Raw genomic sequence first — 15,538 nt, forward strand, 5'->3', positions numbered from 1 at the left:
GATCTATTCACACATAATCTCATGCACACACACACTGCTGTCTGTGATGAAGAATGGTCACTGGGAATACTGGGGAGGGAGGGAATTATAAGTGTTTTGAGATCTTGTGTCATTCAGTCCTATGCAATAAACAACGATGCAACTTGCTCTTAATTCTTATGCTTCTTTTTCTTTGTTCCTCAAGGCAATGGATTATTATTATTTTTTCTCTCTGCTGGGAAACTTTGCTTGACTTCATGTTCAGTGTTCTGAATCTGAAGGGGAGAAAGATTTGCTTGCGTGTTGGTATGCACAAATCAACCAGAATATTTTAACCAATATTCTTTCAGGATTCCAGTTTGCTTGGATCTTTGGAGTCCTATCTGATTCCAGGATGATGTCTTTCCGGACAGATGTGAAGCTCATCCCTCTTGCTACATGCACAGTGAAAAGGGAGCCTGGCCCCTCGGCTTGCATGGGTGGTTTTTGGGTGAAGGTAGAGAGCTAAGTGCTCAGAAGCTGAGCACCTTTGGGGTCTTGCATGAACTTGATAGTCATGCAAGGGCACATTGCATTGTGTGTGTGTGTGTGCTGCTAACACTCTTCTTCCTTTTTCTCTCCCTCTCTCTCCTCTCCCTTTCCCTCTCTCTGAAAATGCTGCCACAGATGTCAGTCAAGGTCCAGGTGAGTCTTTGTGTTTGCACAGCTGCTGTGCACATTTACCCTCTGTCAGATTGTGCATGGTTTGACTCTGAGTGAGACCCTTTTCTAGGGACTCTAAATAGAAAAAAATTCTAAGTATATTGCATTTTCATTGATTTAGAGTTAGAAGAAGAAATGCCTTGAATTGATAGATTCATATTGGTTTTGAAGAACCATTTTAAAACCAGAGGAATGTGGTTCCCATGGTTATATAATCACTTCCTTCTGGTTAATATTTCTGGATGAATCGAAGAGGTGGAAAATGAGCATTTTTTGAAAATATTTTTAAAAGATGTTCTTAAGATATGTATTATTCAATTTAATGAACGTTTTTGCTTTGTCTGCTGTAAATCTGTTTATCTTCTATAGTTTTACATGATTGAAAGTTGAAGATATGACAGCATGGAAAACATGATATGGGTAAAAGGTTTCTTTCTTTTTATTCTAAGAAATGGCTTTTTCTTTTCCACAATGAAATTCCGCAATGAAATATTTTTCTTAGTTATATAACTAATATATGCTCACTATAAAAAAAAAAAAGGAATATTTTTGGTCAATGAACAAATGCAAGAACCATCCTTGTAATTGTGCATTTCTCTTTAAAATGTGTGCTCAGCCAGAGTCCTAATTTTAATCATTGTGTGGGTATAGACACATATATATGTACACACACACAGAGATTTATATGATTTATGTGAGAGGATATAACCATTTATAGATGAGAAGTGGCAAATGATTTAGAATGGTTTGGAGACTATTCTAAACTGGCTAGAATTCTTAGTTAAGAATAATAATTAACCCTACCAAATGAGAAGAGAGTATCATCTTTTTTAGATCTTGTTACATATGTTTTCTTGTTTAGTCCTTTTATCATTTAAGAATTATATAATTAAGCATCAATACAAGATAGGTATTGTTATGTCCATTTTAATGTGAGGGAAATTTAGGGCCCAATAGGTTTGCCCAAAGTCATAGGGCTTGTCGGTGGTAGCAGTGGGATTTGAACTTAGGACTTTCAGACTTCAAAGCTCAAGCATATTCCATCAGAACATGCTGGGTCCCGTCACTGAAAATTTTTAGCAATCGAAAATCTCATAAGTGTTTCCTAAGAGGACTATTGTTTAGTTTTGTTTAGACATAATGTGACATTTTCACTATTAGCAGACCTCTTTCCAAATTAATTTATCCTTAATTGTTTTTGAATGCCTAAAATATCAACCAAACTTAGGAAGAGTTTCTGATAATTGACCTAGATGGGATGTTACACAATGTAAGAGAATAATATAGTTATTTCTAGCTAATACTCAGGATTTCCCCATCTCTTTTCTTCTACCCACCCTCTACCCGTTTGAAAATTGATTGGTGTTTGAACCAAAGCACGAGAGAGCATTTCCTAGGAAGAGACCTCTAAATTCAGTTCTTATTTGATATTATTTTAGTTTAATCACTCAAAAATATTGAGAACCTACTATATACCAGACACTCTTCTAGGCACAAGGGATAAAAGAGTGAATAAAACAGAAGACAGTCCCTGCCCTCATGGATCTTTTATTCTAGATGGGGACAGACAATGAACCACATACACACACACGTATACAGACTATGTATATGTATATATCACACCCATATTATGTCAAGTGGTGGGTGATACCACTTTTTCTCCACAAGTACTGTGGAGAAAAATGAAGCCGGGTGAAAATGAAGTTGCTAATTTAAAGAGGGTGGTCAGGGAAGGCCTCTGCTAAGAGGGTGTTTTCTGGGATACTTTGGGGAAGCGAGGGAGTAAGGCCAACACTTCAAGTTTTGTTTGTAAAAGTGCCGCTTGGCTTAACCCCTCCTCTTCCTGGTTCCCAGCAGAGATGTGGCTCAGGGTCTGCAGGCAGACTTGTGTGTTGTGTCTTGTGTAGCAGCAACTACCTGAAGGAATGAGTTGGGGCTAAAATGCAGCCTGTGCCCATGGAGCTGCCATATTGGCCCTGGGTAAAACAACATGGCAAGTGACATGCAATGAACCCGTAGGCTCCCCTCCATCTCTTCAAAGGGGCAGAGGTCAGTGAGTGACCCTTCCTTAAATAACAGCAACTATAACTAGCGCCATTCTGATTTCATGGCCCTTATCTCATTTTATTCTCTCAATAACCCTCTGAGGTGTGTTGCCTGTGCTCTGTTTTGCTGCTGAGGAAGCTGAGGCCGGGAGGTTAAGTGATGTGCTGATGTCTCTGAGCTAGTGAATAGCAGGGCCAAGAGGGGATTCCAGTCTAATTCTAAATCTTGCACTCTTTGTTCTGCCCTCGAGGTGTCAAGAGCTGATTGCCAGTCCTGTGACGCCACTGACCCCTTGCTTTTCTGTGGTTTCTGAGCCTGAAGCAGATCACTAATTCAGAACCTTCCCTTGTGGCACTGAATGTGGCAGGAGGCAACCTGAGTGCCTGGCCCTGGCCGAGGGTAGCGGGTGGCCCCTCACCTCTCTGAGCCCCTGGCCAGGCAATCTGGAGCCAGCAGCGCTGTGGCTCTGAAACAAGACACCTTCGTGGCTCTCTGATGTTTTTCCCTTTCTGCTTAGGAAGACAAATTGGGGATTTTATGAGCTAATGTAACTATTTACCCAAGGGCCACTGAAAAGACTATAAAGGGGCGATTGATTAATTGATGAATTTTACATGTTGAAGAGATTGGTTAGAAGTAACCCTGTTGTAAAGCACAGTCGGAGATGGGGTCTGGCAGACAACACCTTTCCAAGGTCCAGGAGATGGTCTGGGGACTCAAAGAGAGTCTCGTGGACACTCAGGAGAAAAGGGGCAAATGATATTTTACCAGATTTCTGTGTGGGGAAATCCAGTACCTCTTCTAGTCTTTGGGAAGGAGGTTCAGAATCATAAAGTAGCAACGGGCATTTGTGCTGCATGGACCTGAAGAAGGGGAGGGGTGCTCAGCTTTGACGCCTCCCATGCATCCTCTGATTTGACTTCACATCAGCCCCTCCAGGCAGGTATTGCCATCCTCTCTACAGCCGAGGGAAAGAAGCCTCAGAGAAGCCTCGGCTGCCCACGGTGCCAGCTGCTAGTACAAGACAAGGATCTCAGACCTGCCTACCTCCAGAGCCTGTGTTCTTTTTCTATGAAACCCTGGTATTTCCAGGGCAGAGCTGTGGGTGCGTCTTACCTGTGTCTGCATTCCCAACTCTTCGCATGGAATATGGCATGTAGTAGGGTCTAAAAAATATTGTTTGCGCAGAAAGTGTGGCCACCAGCACTGGAGGCATTGTGAGTCTGCAAGCATGTTGGAGCTCAGAGGTGCCCTGTCCAAGGAGTGCATCTCTCATACTTCTCAGAAGAGGAAACTGAGGCTCGGAGAGGGGAAGGGACATCTCTAAGGCCATGGACCCCTTTTGTGGCCTGGAAGAAACTACTCTTTGGCCCTTATCCTATGCTCCTGGCCCACTGAGATTTGCCATTGGTTTCCCTGGGCTGCTTGTAGGGCAGGAGTGGACAGTCCCAGCTATGCTGTATTGTGCCCTCTACCCTCTTCCGATGTGTTCCAGAACTCTCAGCCAAGAGGAGAGGAAGCCGTTTGGGGGAGTGGGGGGCATTGGTTAGAAGAAGGATTTGGACACCAGGAATTGCGCTGGGGCCAGGGGCTATGAGACCCCTTCTTTCCCCTCCCCCACGCTTCTCTCTCCAGCCAGGAGGGGCTGTTTATGATGCTCCAGTGACAGCCTCTCTCCTCAGAAGGGATAATTTCTCAGGCTCTGCCTGCTGATTAGAGCTGGAATTTAAATGAATAACTGTGACCTTGTGGAAATGCCCTAGTTATTCAGAGGCCCGATGAGGAAATAGGCCTCTTGCTTCGGTCTGTCAGAGGCCTGGCAGGCGCGGGAGGAGGGGCGCCTGTCTGCCAGGGCCCGGAGGAGGTCTGCTGTTGCCAAAAGCCACTGACTGCTTTTGCTCCAGCCCTCCCTCTGCTCTCTCTTGATCTCTGCCCCCTTCAGTTTAAGTCATCTCAGGGCTGTCCTTGGAGAGGAGACCCAATTATTTGTCTTGAGCCCTGCCCTGTCTCCAGGGAGGTCACTCAGTCTAGCCTGAGGGACACTGTCCTAAACCCGAAGTCAGGATGCAGCACCCAATATGTCTGACTTGTGTTAATGGACACAAAGGGTTTGCCCTCGAAGCTTGCTACTCACAGGTGACCCACCCAACCAGCCGCATGGGACTCGCTCAGGCGCTTATTAGAAATGCAGACTCTCAGGCCTCAACCCAGACAGACCCCTAGGTGTGTGCCTTAAAGTTCTAAACACACTGACCTAAAATTCCAATCTCTCCTCCCCTTTCGGGCCAACAAGGCTGTGTTTACTGAGCAAGGTACAGTCGTCCTTGCTAACGCCCTATTCCTCATCTGTTCTGCTGGGCAGAGCATGAAATACCTGCTTTCTAGGTGGATTGGAGTTAAGAAGGAGAAAGAGGTTAGGGAATAGAAAGGGGATGAACATTCGCTGGCCGCTCAGTCTGTGCCAGTCATTCTTCAGGCACTTTTCATCTAAGAGTTTATGTACTGGGAGGCAGGATAGCTTAGGATAGAGTAGGGTTCTGCAGACTAAAGCTCGCCGTCTTCGAGCTAAGGATAGTTTTTCACTTTTTAAATAGTTGAAAGTAATCAAAGAATAATTTGTGATGCAAAAATTTTGTGAAATTCAGATCTCAGTGTTTTTAAACCAAGTTTTGTTGGAACAGAGGCACACTTGTTTATTTCTGAATGTATCAGAAACAAATATACTGAATCATCAATGTACTATTGGCAAATTCAGAGTGGAGTCGCTGTGACAGAGCTGGCAAATCCTAAAAGATTTACCATTTGATCCTTTACAGATAAAGTTTGCCACCCCTGGGTAGAGTACAGACTCGGAACCGGATGCCTGGGTTGGCATCCTGGCTCTATCCTAGCACAACAGTACGCCTGTTTAAGTTACCTCTCCCTTAGGGGCCCTCCTTTCCTCACCTGTAAAATGGAGACAGTAAGTACCCACTTACATTAGGGGTGGAGATTAAGTTAGCTCATGTGTGTCAAGTCTTCAGAACAGTGCCTGGCACATGGTAAGCAATGTGTAAATTAGCTATTATTATAAGTTATCTCATTCGATCCTTTCCATATGTGTTTTCATTTTCCAGATGAAGACACTTAGGCTCAGAGAGGTTTAAAAACAAAACAAAACATTCTTTTGCCCGTGTCCTGGTCTGCCTGACTGTGCAGAGGCACGCTCCCACTGCTGTGCTGTCCAGCCCCTCTCTCCTTGTCACACATTCTCTCTTATCTGGCCTGGTCTTCATGCTTTCAGTGAAGAGGTCCCTCAAACGTAGGGCCTGGCCAACATTGCTCTCAAGCGAGGCTTAGGAATCATGGTAACAAGAGAAAAGAAAACTGACATTTATGGAGGACCTCATGTGCCAGACTCCTGCCACTTTACAGATGAAGAACCTTGGGCTCCAAGACGCTGTACCCTTTGCCCAAATGAGAAGCAGGTATGGTAGATATCAAGACTTAAGTGCGGATCTGGGATCTCTGCTCTGTGTCCTGTCTCCTTCTGGCTCTGCCACTTTTCCCAGGGGCTGTGTAGCCTTGGGGAAGTCATGCAACCTCTTCTGGGCATCGGGTTGCTTTTCTTTAACATCGTGAGTTTGAATCATAACAAACTTCTCAGACTTCTTCCGTCCTGAAGATCTATGATTAGGCCATCTGACTGAGATACTTTGGGGAATAGCTATCAGAAAAATGCTTTCTCCTTCATTACCAAAGACTTATAGCTCCAAACTCCAGTAGTAACTGAAATATATATTTTCTTTTCTATGCTTTTGGGCAGTAGTGCCACTTGTCTTTCTCCCTTATTTATTAAGAAAAACACTTGACATCTATTGAGCTTATATTTTGAGCCTGGCACTAAAATACTGAGTTTTTGAAAGCATTATTTACTTCTATTGACATCTACAGGACAGATTCTGTCATTAGACCCATTTCACCTAAGAACAAACTGAGATTCAGAGACAATAATTCACCAATGCAGTAAAACGTGATGGAACAAGATGCAAACCTTGTATCTGCTCCTGGAGCCATCTCATAGGGGGTCCACCAGACGAAGGCCCACCCCCCTTCACTACTATGGGCTCTAGGCCTAGAAGAGCCAATACATCATGGGCACAGAATAAATACTTGCTCGATGAATAAATAGTGCTCAGAACTCAGCTCTTAAGTTTTACCCCAAATCCCTCTGAAAGAAAATCTGCTTTTTATTGGGGTTCACCTTGAGATAGAAGGTAATTGAACCAATCTTTATTCAGTGCCCATCCTGGGCTTGGCTCAGTGGGGGGTGCCAGCTGTGGGGAAATCCACTGGTGCTGTGCGTCACTGGATTGGAAAGGGGCCCTTGGCTGGGCTAACAGTGCTCAGCTTTCAGCCAATTTCCCGGCTGGGGCCTGGGAAGACCCCCCTGGCTCCCGTAGCCGTGCTTGATGAGTCAGTGTGTGTGAGGAGCTGCTTCCCAGCCTGCCTCCAGCTCTGTTTAACTCGTGGAAGCAGATCACTGGGCCTTGGTGCCTTCTTTTAGGGTCTTCTTCACATCCCCTTCTTTACTGTCTCAGCAAGGCAGACTCACTGGGATGCTGCTTATGGTCCCATTTTGTTTGTCAGTTCCAGAGGGCACGGTCAGAGTCAGAGCTGGGAAAAAATCTTCAGAGGTATCCTGTAGTCTCGGTGGGCTAGTACTGCCCACCCTGACCCTGCCAAATGTGTGGGGACTACATTTGTTCCAATGATGAGGGGACATTGGTGGCATTTAGTATAAAGGGGCAATGAATGCTCAATGTAATATGTGGGAAGGTCTCATTCAAAAATTTGTGCTGCTCAAAATGCCGTTGGTGAGACCAAAGAGAAACTGTTCTAGACCAATCTCTTCTTCGTACAGAAGGGGAAACTGAGGCCATAGAACTTCCGTATAACTCAAGTCGCACAGTTTATTTGTGGCAGCCTTGGAGACCCTCCCAAGTCTGTGGACCTGCCCAGGGAGGTCTGGAAAGGATACAGGCTAAGCTAGTCAGTTTGCAGGGCCAGGCCTGAAGAGGATTGAGAAGATGAAATGCAGCTGGAAGCTGAGGGCAGTGGGTCCCCTTCTGAGACAACTTAGCTGACTGTGACCACCATAGTGGGAGGCAGCTGAAGACACCTGGCAGTGCTGATAGCTTACTGGAGAAATGGTGTTGGCAGATAGCAGGTGGGATCGAGAGAGTCTCCTGAATAGTGACGGCAGTGACTGCAAGCTTTTGACTTCTCCCCATGTGCTATAAACTATGCTACATGCTTTCCATATGTGGTTGCTCGCGGTGGTCATAGGGATCCTGAGAAGATATTTTATAAGTGAGAGGCAGATATTTTACTGGAAGAGGCACAGGAAATTTAACTTGCTCAAAATCTCATAGTTAGTAAGAACTAGGACTGGGACTTGCATCCAGGTCTTGGATTATTTAGAGCAGTGGTTTGCAAACTCTGGTAGGCATTCAAATCACCTGGAGAGCTACTGAATGAGATTCAGGATCATTAAAGTAAGGTGTCGTCCCCAGGGGATTCTGATATGACCAAAGTTTGGGAACCGCTGTTTTAAAGGAAAGTGAGCTGGAAGGTGAAGGAATTTGAAAGCTTCAGCCTTAACCACTGTTTTGTACCCCACATACATCAAGGGAGGGAGGGGTGGAGGGAGGTTGGAGTGAATGGTCTTCCCTTTGTCTGAGCTCCCATGGTAACTTAGGTCGTGGACCTAGGAGAGCCATCATTATAATACACTATGGTCCGGTGTGTGTTGTTCTCCACACACCCCTCATTGGCTACAATGGGCTGTGGAAGGACAGGGGGTGTCTTACTCTTTGAGAACTTATCCATGCCTGCATCCCTGCTACCTGCCATGTTATATGTGCTCATAAAACTTTGTTGTTAGAATCAGCGTTTCAAGGATGGAAAGGACCCAAAAGATCTTCGAGGCTCTGTGTGCACCTGATCTTTGAATCTCTTCTATAAGAGTTTATTCAGACTTGGCTTGAACCCCTGGAGGGATGAGCAACTCATTGCTCCTTTAGCCATTCTTTTCCATTCTAACAGCACTCAGTGTTCTCAGGCTCTTCCTTACTCTGAGTCACTACAGCTTTCACCACCTGTATTGCTTTCAGCCCTTGGAGACACACAGAATAGATCTAATTACACTCCCAGTGTTTGAAGACAGGGCTTTTGTCTCAGGATTTTCTTTTCTAAAGGGTGTAAAACATCTCCAATTTCTTTGGGCATTCTCATACAAGGGTTTCAAATTCTTTTATCCAGATCATTGTTCTCTGAAAAATGACTTTTTTTTTTTTGCCTCCTTTCCAAAGAAGAATGCTCATACCATATATAGTATTATGTATGTTCATTACAGGATGGTCCCATTACTCCCTTTTTTCTAGACTCCCTATCTCTATTAATGATAACACTATCTACCTTAGCTTTTTTTTTTTAAATGACTATAGTATTAAGTTGAATCTAAATGCACTGAAAATCTTTACGATTTTGTGTGCACTGCCGCTAAGCCATTCTCACCCCCTCCTGCACTGTGCAATGGTTTATTTGACTTAGACTTGAGACCATTCTTTGATTCTGTTCAGTTCAGCCCTGGATTTTTAAAATCCAGCACATCACGATCGACGAGGGCACAGTTCTTTCATCTAGTGTATCAGCTGTCCCTCTTGGCTTCATGCCATTCATGAGTGAAGAGCTATTTTAGAGAAGTTCATGACAAGTTGGAGAGCAAAGGCTTCTTTGGGAAGAGTTTTTTCTAAAAGACATAATCGCCTGTCTCTTAATCCTTAGAGTGACACGCGTGACTGCCTTCATCTCTCTTCCTTCCATGCTATTCATACACCAGGACACCTCCTTGCCCCGTAAAGAGGTGGACCAGATTGGGAAGGTGCTGCAGATCTTCTTTCCTCTACCCTGTGGTTATGCCTACAGAAGCTGTTGGTGGTTCTTGGGTGACACTGGAAGAAATACTTTCTGTTCAGTCCAGTCACCAGGCTGTAAGAGCGGTGTCGGCTGAGAGGCAAACAGTGAGTGGACTGATACACTCAAAACCGATGAAGGGCTTCGTGATGAAGATGGAAACCAGTTGGATCCTGGGAGGGCAAATCCAGAGGCTGGCACATGGGTGGCACCTGCCTTGGAGAATTAGCAACAAGCTTCCTTCTGGAAACCATCGTAATCAGTCTAATTATTCAGTTCCTCCTTAGTATTGGGCAAGGCTTGTGGAAAAGCCAAAATTGTATATGTAAACAAGTGATCTTCCTGAGTGTCAGCTAATAATTGCTATTAGGTGATTCACTGAAGCTTTGTTCAGAGCCTACCTTTCTGATATGGGTGATAATCTGTGTATTAGTTTGAACCATTTACAATTGTCATTTTTGTAGTTCAAAACCAGTCAGATATCAGCAGTTTCATGTGATTCATCCCAGTAGCCATTTGGCCTCTTTGAAGATTATCTTAATTCATAGAAGCATAGAGTCTTTGAGATAGACTAGATTTTGGGGAGTTATCTTTTAAAACCCCACTCTGAATCTCTTCTAGGAACCCCCTGTTCTTGTGGAATGTGCTTGCTCCTATGTCTTGCAGGAGCAACTTTTAAAATTTTAAAATCAACTCTCCTGTCCTTATCTAGCTCTCTCTTATTTCAGCTGTATGTAGCCGTTCCTTCAGCTGTTCTTCATGTAACATAATTTTGGATCCTTTACCATTTTGATTATGCTTTGGACATACTCCACCTGAAGGGGGAGATGTAGGGTGTTGTGCTTAAGAGCCAGAGTTTGCATTTGTCCCTTAAAATTAAATTTCACTTTTGCCTGTTCACACCCGTTTGGACCCTGATTCCGATATCTAACAAATTAGCTATTCCTTTCGGCTACTGTTGAGGACAAAATCTGGATAGCGTGCCATGAATATTCTCAGCCAAATCATTGATCAACATGTTGAGCAGCCCAGGCTTTGCCACAGGCCACTGGTGACCTCGCTAGAGCAAGCAAAGCAAAGTCCATGAGGAAGGTCAAGGAACTGCCCAGGGATGGGCAGGTCTGAGGCACAGCTGTGAAAGTGAGTGGACATTTACCTCAGACCCCGCCTCTTCCCTTTCAAGCATTCTTCTCCCAGTCCTATACCGTCTGTCCTTCCCCTGCTCACAGTGGCCAGCGTCCTCAACCTGTGACTGACTGCATGTCTCTGTCCCTCCTTTACTTACTTGTCCGTGTGCCGCCTCCGTCGTTGAAGAAAGACCTTTAGCTTGGCTTTCTAATGCTCTCACGCACAGGACAGTGTCAGTGAGGAATCCGAGTGTATCTTCTGTTCAGGCTTGCATTTTAATGAGGGAAGTGGCTTAATAACCTCAGGAAATAATCTGTGAAAGAAAAAGCTTTATGTTTTAGTGGAATCTGTGGAGGGGGATTGAGGAGAGGGAGGTGGCGGCCACTTAAAAGGAGCACTCCCCCAGTGCTCCTGATATCATGCTCGACCGGGGTCAGAGGTGAGGTCGGGTTAATGTCCAGGCCCTATTTTCTGTTTCTGAAATCTCTAAGATGTGCGTCTTCCTTTCTCTACCAGCACTGAATTAGACGGGATAGCTAGTGTCATGGTTACCATCACAGCCTGGAAAGCCCATCTGTCGGCTTAGAATCCTGACTTCACCCCTTACTAAGTAGTGTGACTTTGGTTCTAGGCCTTGCTTTTCTTACCTTGAAAATCAAAAATCGAAGTATAGCAATGTCTGTCCCATAGAATTGTATTTAATGAGATGATACGTAGCCATGCTTTGTCTATAGTAAACAGTCAACAAATATTACCTACTGTTATAATTATCTTTATTACCAAGTTAACGAATTAATTTTACGTGCTTAAAATGCTAAGATACATGTATTTCTTCTAACGCCCTTCTCTCTCTTCCAAATTCCTGGTCACCCTACAGATGTGGCTTCTCTGTTCATCGGGCCCCAATCCCCACCCCCTTCACTAACTGCTTAGTTCCTCTAGAAACATCAGGTGGATGTTTCCATTACCTTCTGATTTTACGTAATTACTCTTTTCAAAAATCCTCGTGGCTTCATAAGAATTCAACATTGGCACTTGGCACTTGCAGCAATTAGTGACATTTAATTTTTCTACTTCAGTATGAAAAAAGAGATGATATATGTAGATTTTACAGTGGAATAAAAAGTGAATGAAAGGAAAGTCTTGGCAGAGATAACTTGCTTCCCCCCATAATCTTTTATTATTTTTTTTTTCCATGAGTGACTTCCTTCCTCCCCTGAAATATTTTTTTCCAATTACCCAGAGTGAAGGAAGGAAGGATGAACTGAAAATCATCTGAGGTGGGTGAGATATATAGGTTTGAGGGGGAGACAGTATTAGCTTAAATGATGGAGGCCTTCAACTTCTGGCCTGGTTCCTGAGCATTACATCTTCCTCTTGCTCGTTTCTGTAAGTAGTTTCTTCTCTCTGTATTAGTCATTCTTATGACAGCTTCATGATGGCCACAGCTGCTCACCAATGACTTTGCTTTCGTAGCCATTTCCATTCTCCCAAGCTGTAAAAGCAGCTATCTCCATGGGAATTTTCCCCAAAGGATGTAACATAGTTTAGAGGACCATACGTATATTTTGCATATAATTTACATATGATTTGCAGTCTGTTCTAAAGCAATTTCAACTTTGTGTGTCTTATCTACTGGTGATCTTTTTCTCCTCTTGTTCTTATATATACCCTAAGAATCTGTGTCACACACAGATGGGCACAAAGAGGGTGGAATACAGCTATGGAAAGAATGAGGGAGGGGGTAAAAAATATGAGACATCTAGTTGGGTTCCAGAACAGTCCCTGGATCCAGCTAGAGGAGCATTTTGTCTGGGTATGACATCTAGATAGGAGACACTTCAGTTACTTTCTATTTTTTTGTCACTATTTTTAAAAAGACATTGTGGTTCCATCGGAATTTTGTGTTAGTAATTCTTAATATCCTGCCTGTCAAAGGGTCATCCAAGCCCACTTTCTGTTTCGTACCCACCATTAAGTGAACTTTTATAGAGCTGGCTTTTGAGTGTTGGTTGAGGATCTGTTTTAACTCAGAGCTCAGAGTGAGATTATTTTGGAAAGATGTGGTCCCCTTTGCTTCCCTAAGCCCCCTGTTCTAGCCCTTGTCTTTCAGCAGCCCCTGAACATCAGAGCCAGAATAAATGCCAGCCTCCAAACCCAGCCAGGGTGCTAGTCCCGCAGATGGCTGTGTGGCACAGGGGGGCCACTGCCGATGTGCGTTTTCACCCTCTGTTTCTGAGGTTGACAGGAATGCCTATCTTCATTTTTTTCCTTCCTCATCAACCACGCTCCCAGTCTAGACTCCTTCTCCTTCCTTATTAATTATATCCTTTCCCATTAAGATTTTTTAAAGCTTTTTTATCTGTATCTATATCGGAAAACCATATAATTCCCTTTTTAATGTAAAATTTTCTTTTATTATTGAGTATGCTTTAAAAAGAAAAAAAAAGAACCTCCAGGATATCTTACTATCCCCGGACCCCACCAGCCCTTCCAGGTTAAGTCCCAACGCTCTAGCCACTTTTTCTTTGAAGATTTATTTACCTACATGGACACAGACCTCTTGTCCATGAAGAGGAGGTGATACACCTTTATACGGCCCTGACTTTCTTGTAAACCTCAGTCCTACATTGTTAAAAGCACCCTAGACATTTTTGCTTGAGTGATGCTTCTGTTTCTTCAACTTATCATGTCTAAAACAGAGCTCATTATTGCCCTTACTCCAAATCCATCTCCTACACCCATCCCATCTTCCTGTTTCTGACAGTGCTTCACTCAGTCTCCCATCCTCTCCTCCCCTGAAGCATCTCATTGGTCACTCGAAGCCTGTTGAATCCTCTTTTTCCCTTTTCCTTCCTGCTGCCATGATATTAATTTAGGTCCCTTGTCTATGACTAACCTTTCTGCCTCCATCTCTTTTTTCTTATAATCCATCCTGTCCACACCATTGCCAAAGTAATCTTCCGCAACATCGTTTTCCCTGGGTCATGCTCCTGCTCATGAACCCTCAGTGCTCTCATCAGCTGCAAGATCAAGTCCATTTTCCTTAGACTTGAAACTCAAGGCCTCCATACAATGTCTCCATCCTCCGATCCCGAAGATGACCTTTCACTTTTTTCTTATGTGAACTATTCATATTTGTTCATACCTACCATGTGCCTGGCAGTATCCTATGTACTTCTGGGAAGTTGAACAGGAAAGGCCTTACAAATGCTTTTTGTGATCTTGGGAGCTAGTGGTGCTACCTGGAATGTTTTCTGTCTGAACCCTAAATCGTCTTTCAAGGCCTATTCCATTTTTCACTTTTCTCTAGAAACCTTTTATATGCATCAGGGCTCTCCTCATAGTCCAATTGTCCTTATTGTCTGAATTCGTCATTTGACACTTAGCAGTTTAAACATTCTTTCATTCCTCATTCAGTCACCAAACACATACTGAGCACCTACTGTGTGACAAGGTGCTACGCTAGGTGTGGCCTCACACATCAGTATATTTTTATATCAAAATCAAAATAAACAATAGCCCCTATATAAACCTTACCATGTGCAGGCACAGCTTTACATTTATTTATTTATTTAACCCTCAAAACAATTTATGAATTTGGCATTTTTATTATCTAAATTTTACAGCTAGGGAAATCAGGGCACAGGGATGTTTAGCAACTTGCCTGGGGTCAAAAGCTAGAAAATAACAAAGGTAGGATTCAAATCTGGCTCTGAAGTCCTTGATCTTAACTCTTAAACTTCACCGTCAGGCAATATCATACATGTATTGTGTAAATAGAAACACACACACCTTCCCAACTGAACTCTAAAGTCCTAGAGATCAGTGACCATGTACCATATGAGCATGTATCCCCATTACCTTATCCAGTCTGCAGATAGCAGTTACTTGAATCTTTTGGTTGATTGATTGTTGGTTCTTGCATTCACTTTGGAGTGGGGAATGCTAAGATTTTTAGTAGCAAGTAGGAGTGTTTTGGGGGTGGAAGGAGGGAGAGACAGAATTTCAGAATAGACCTGGACACTTAGGGATTCTTGGTTTCCCGTTCTTAACTCTCTGCAAGCTATGAGGATATGTTTGTACAAGATAAAATCCCGATGTAAAAGCTCTTGAAAGTGGAATAAAAAATCCCTTCTCAAAAAGCAAAACAAAACTCAAACCACATTATGGTTACATAGTTTCTCTTGTCCCTCATGTGGTTTCCTGTTATACTTGTTCATGTACATTTTGCTTTATTGCCTGCAAAACCAAAGTTTTGATATCAGGATCCCAGATCTGTATTCCTGGCCTAATATTTCTATTTAAGGTTTTTATACATTGAAGAATATAAACACTTTATTTGAGTTGCAATAGTGCAACAACATATGTAGCTTAATAAAACCTGGTAAGTACATATTTGCATTTTAAAGACACAGGTGTTGAGTTATTTGCATTTTGAAAGGATTCTTCCTTTTACAAAAGGATCCACTGCAGGGTTCCATTAAATATCCAATACCCCTTACTGCATTTATCATACAATTTAATTTGCCAAAATTTGATTTATATGCCACCCTAAAGGGGTAGTTTTCAAATTCTAGTGAGCATGAAACTCACTTGGGCAACTTATTTAAAATTCAGATCTTTCCTCCAGCTCCTTCCCAAGACTGTAATTCATTAGGTCCGAGGTGAAGCCCAGGAACTTCACTGTTAATAAACATCCCCAGGCGGTTGATGTAGGTGGTCA

The 15,538-nt window shown here is 43.3% G+C and overlaps 1 protein-coding gene across 1 annotated transcript in view; it reads left to right on the forward strand.

Annotated features, from left to right (window-relative positions):
• The window catches only part of NRXN3 (neurexin 3), a 1,427,156-nt gene that overhangs the window by 34,504 nt on the left and 1,377,114 nt on the right, over nucleotides 1–15,538 (forward strand). The window lies entirely within an intron of this gene.

Source organism: Pteropus vampyrus, unplaced genomic scaffold (assembly GCF_000151845.1).
Source record: "Pteropus vampyrus isolate Shadow unplaced genomic scaffold, Pvam_2.0 Scaffold32, whole genome shotgun sequence".
NCBI classification, from domain to species: domain Eukaryota; kingdom Metazoa; phylum Chordata; class Mammalia; order Chiroptera; family Pteropodidae; genus Pteropus; species Pteropus vampyrus.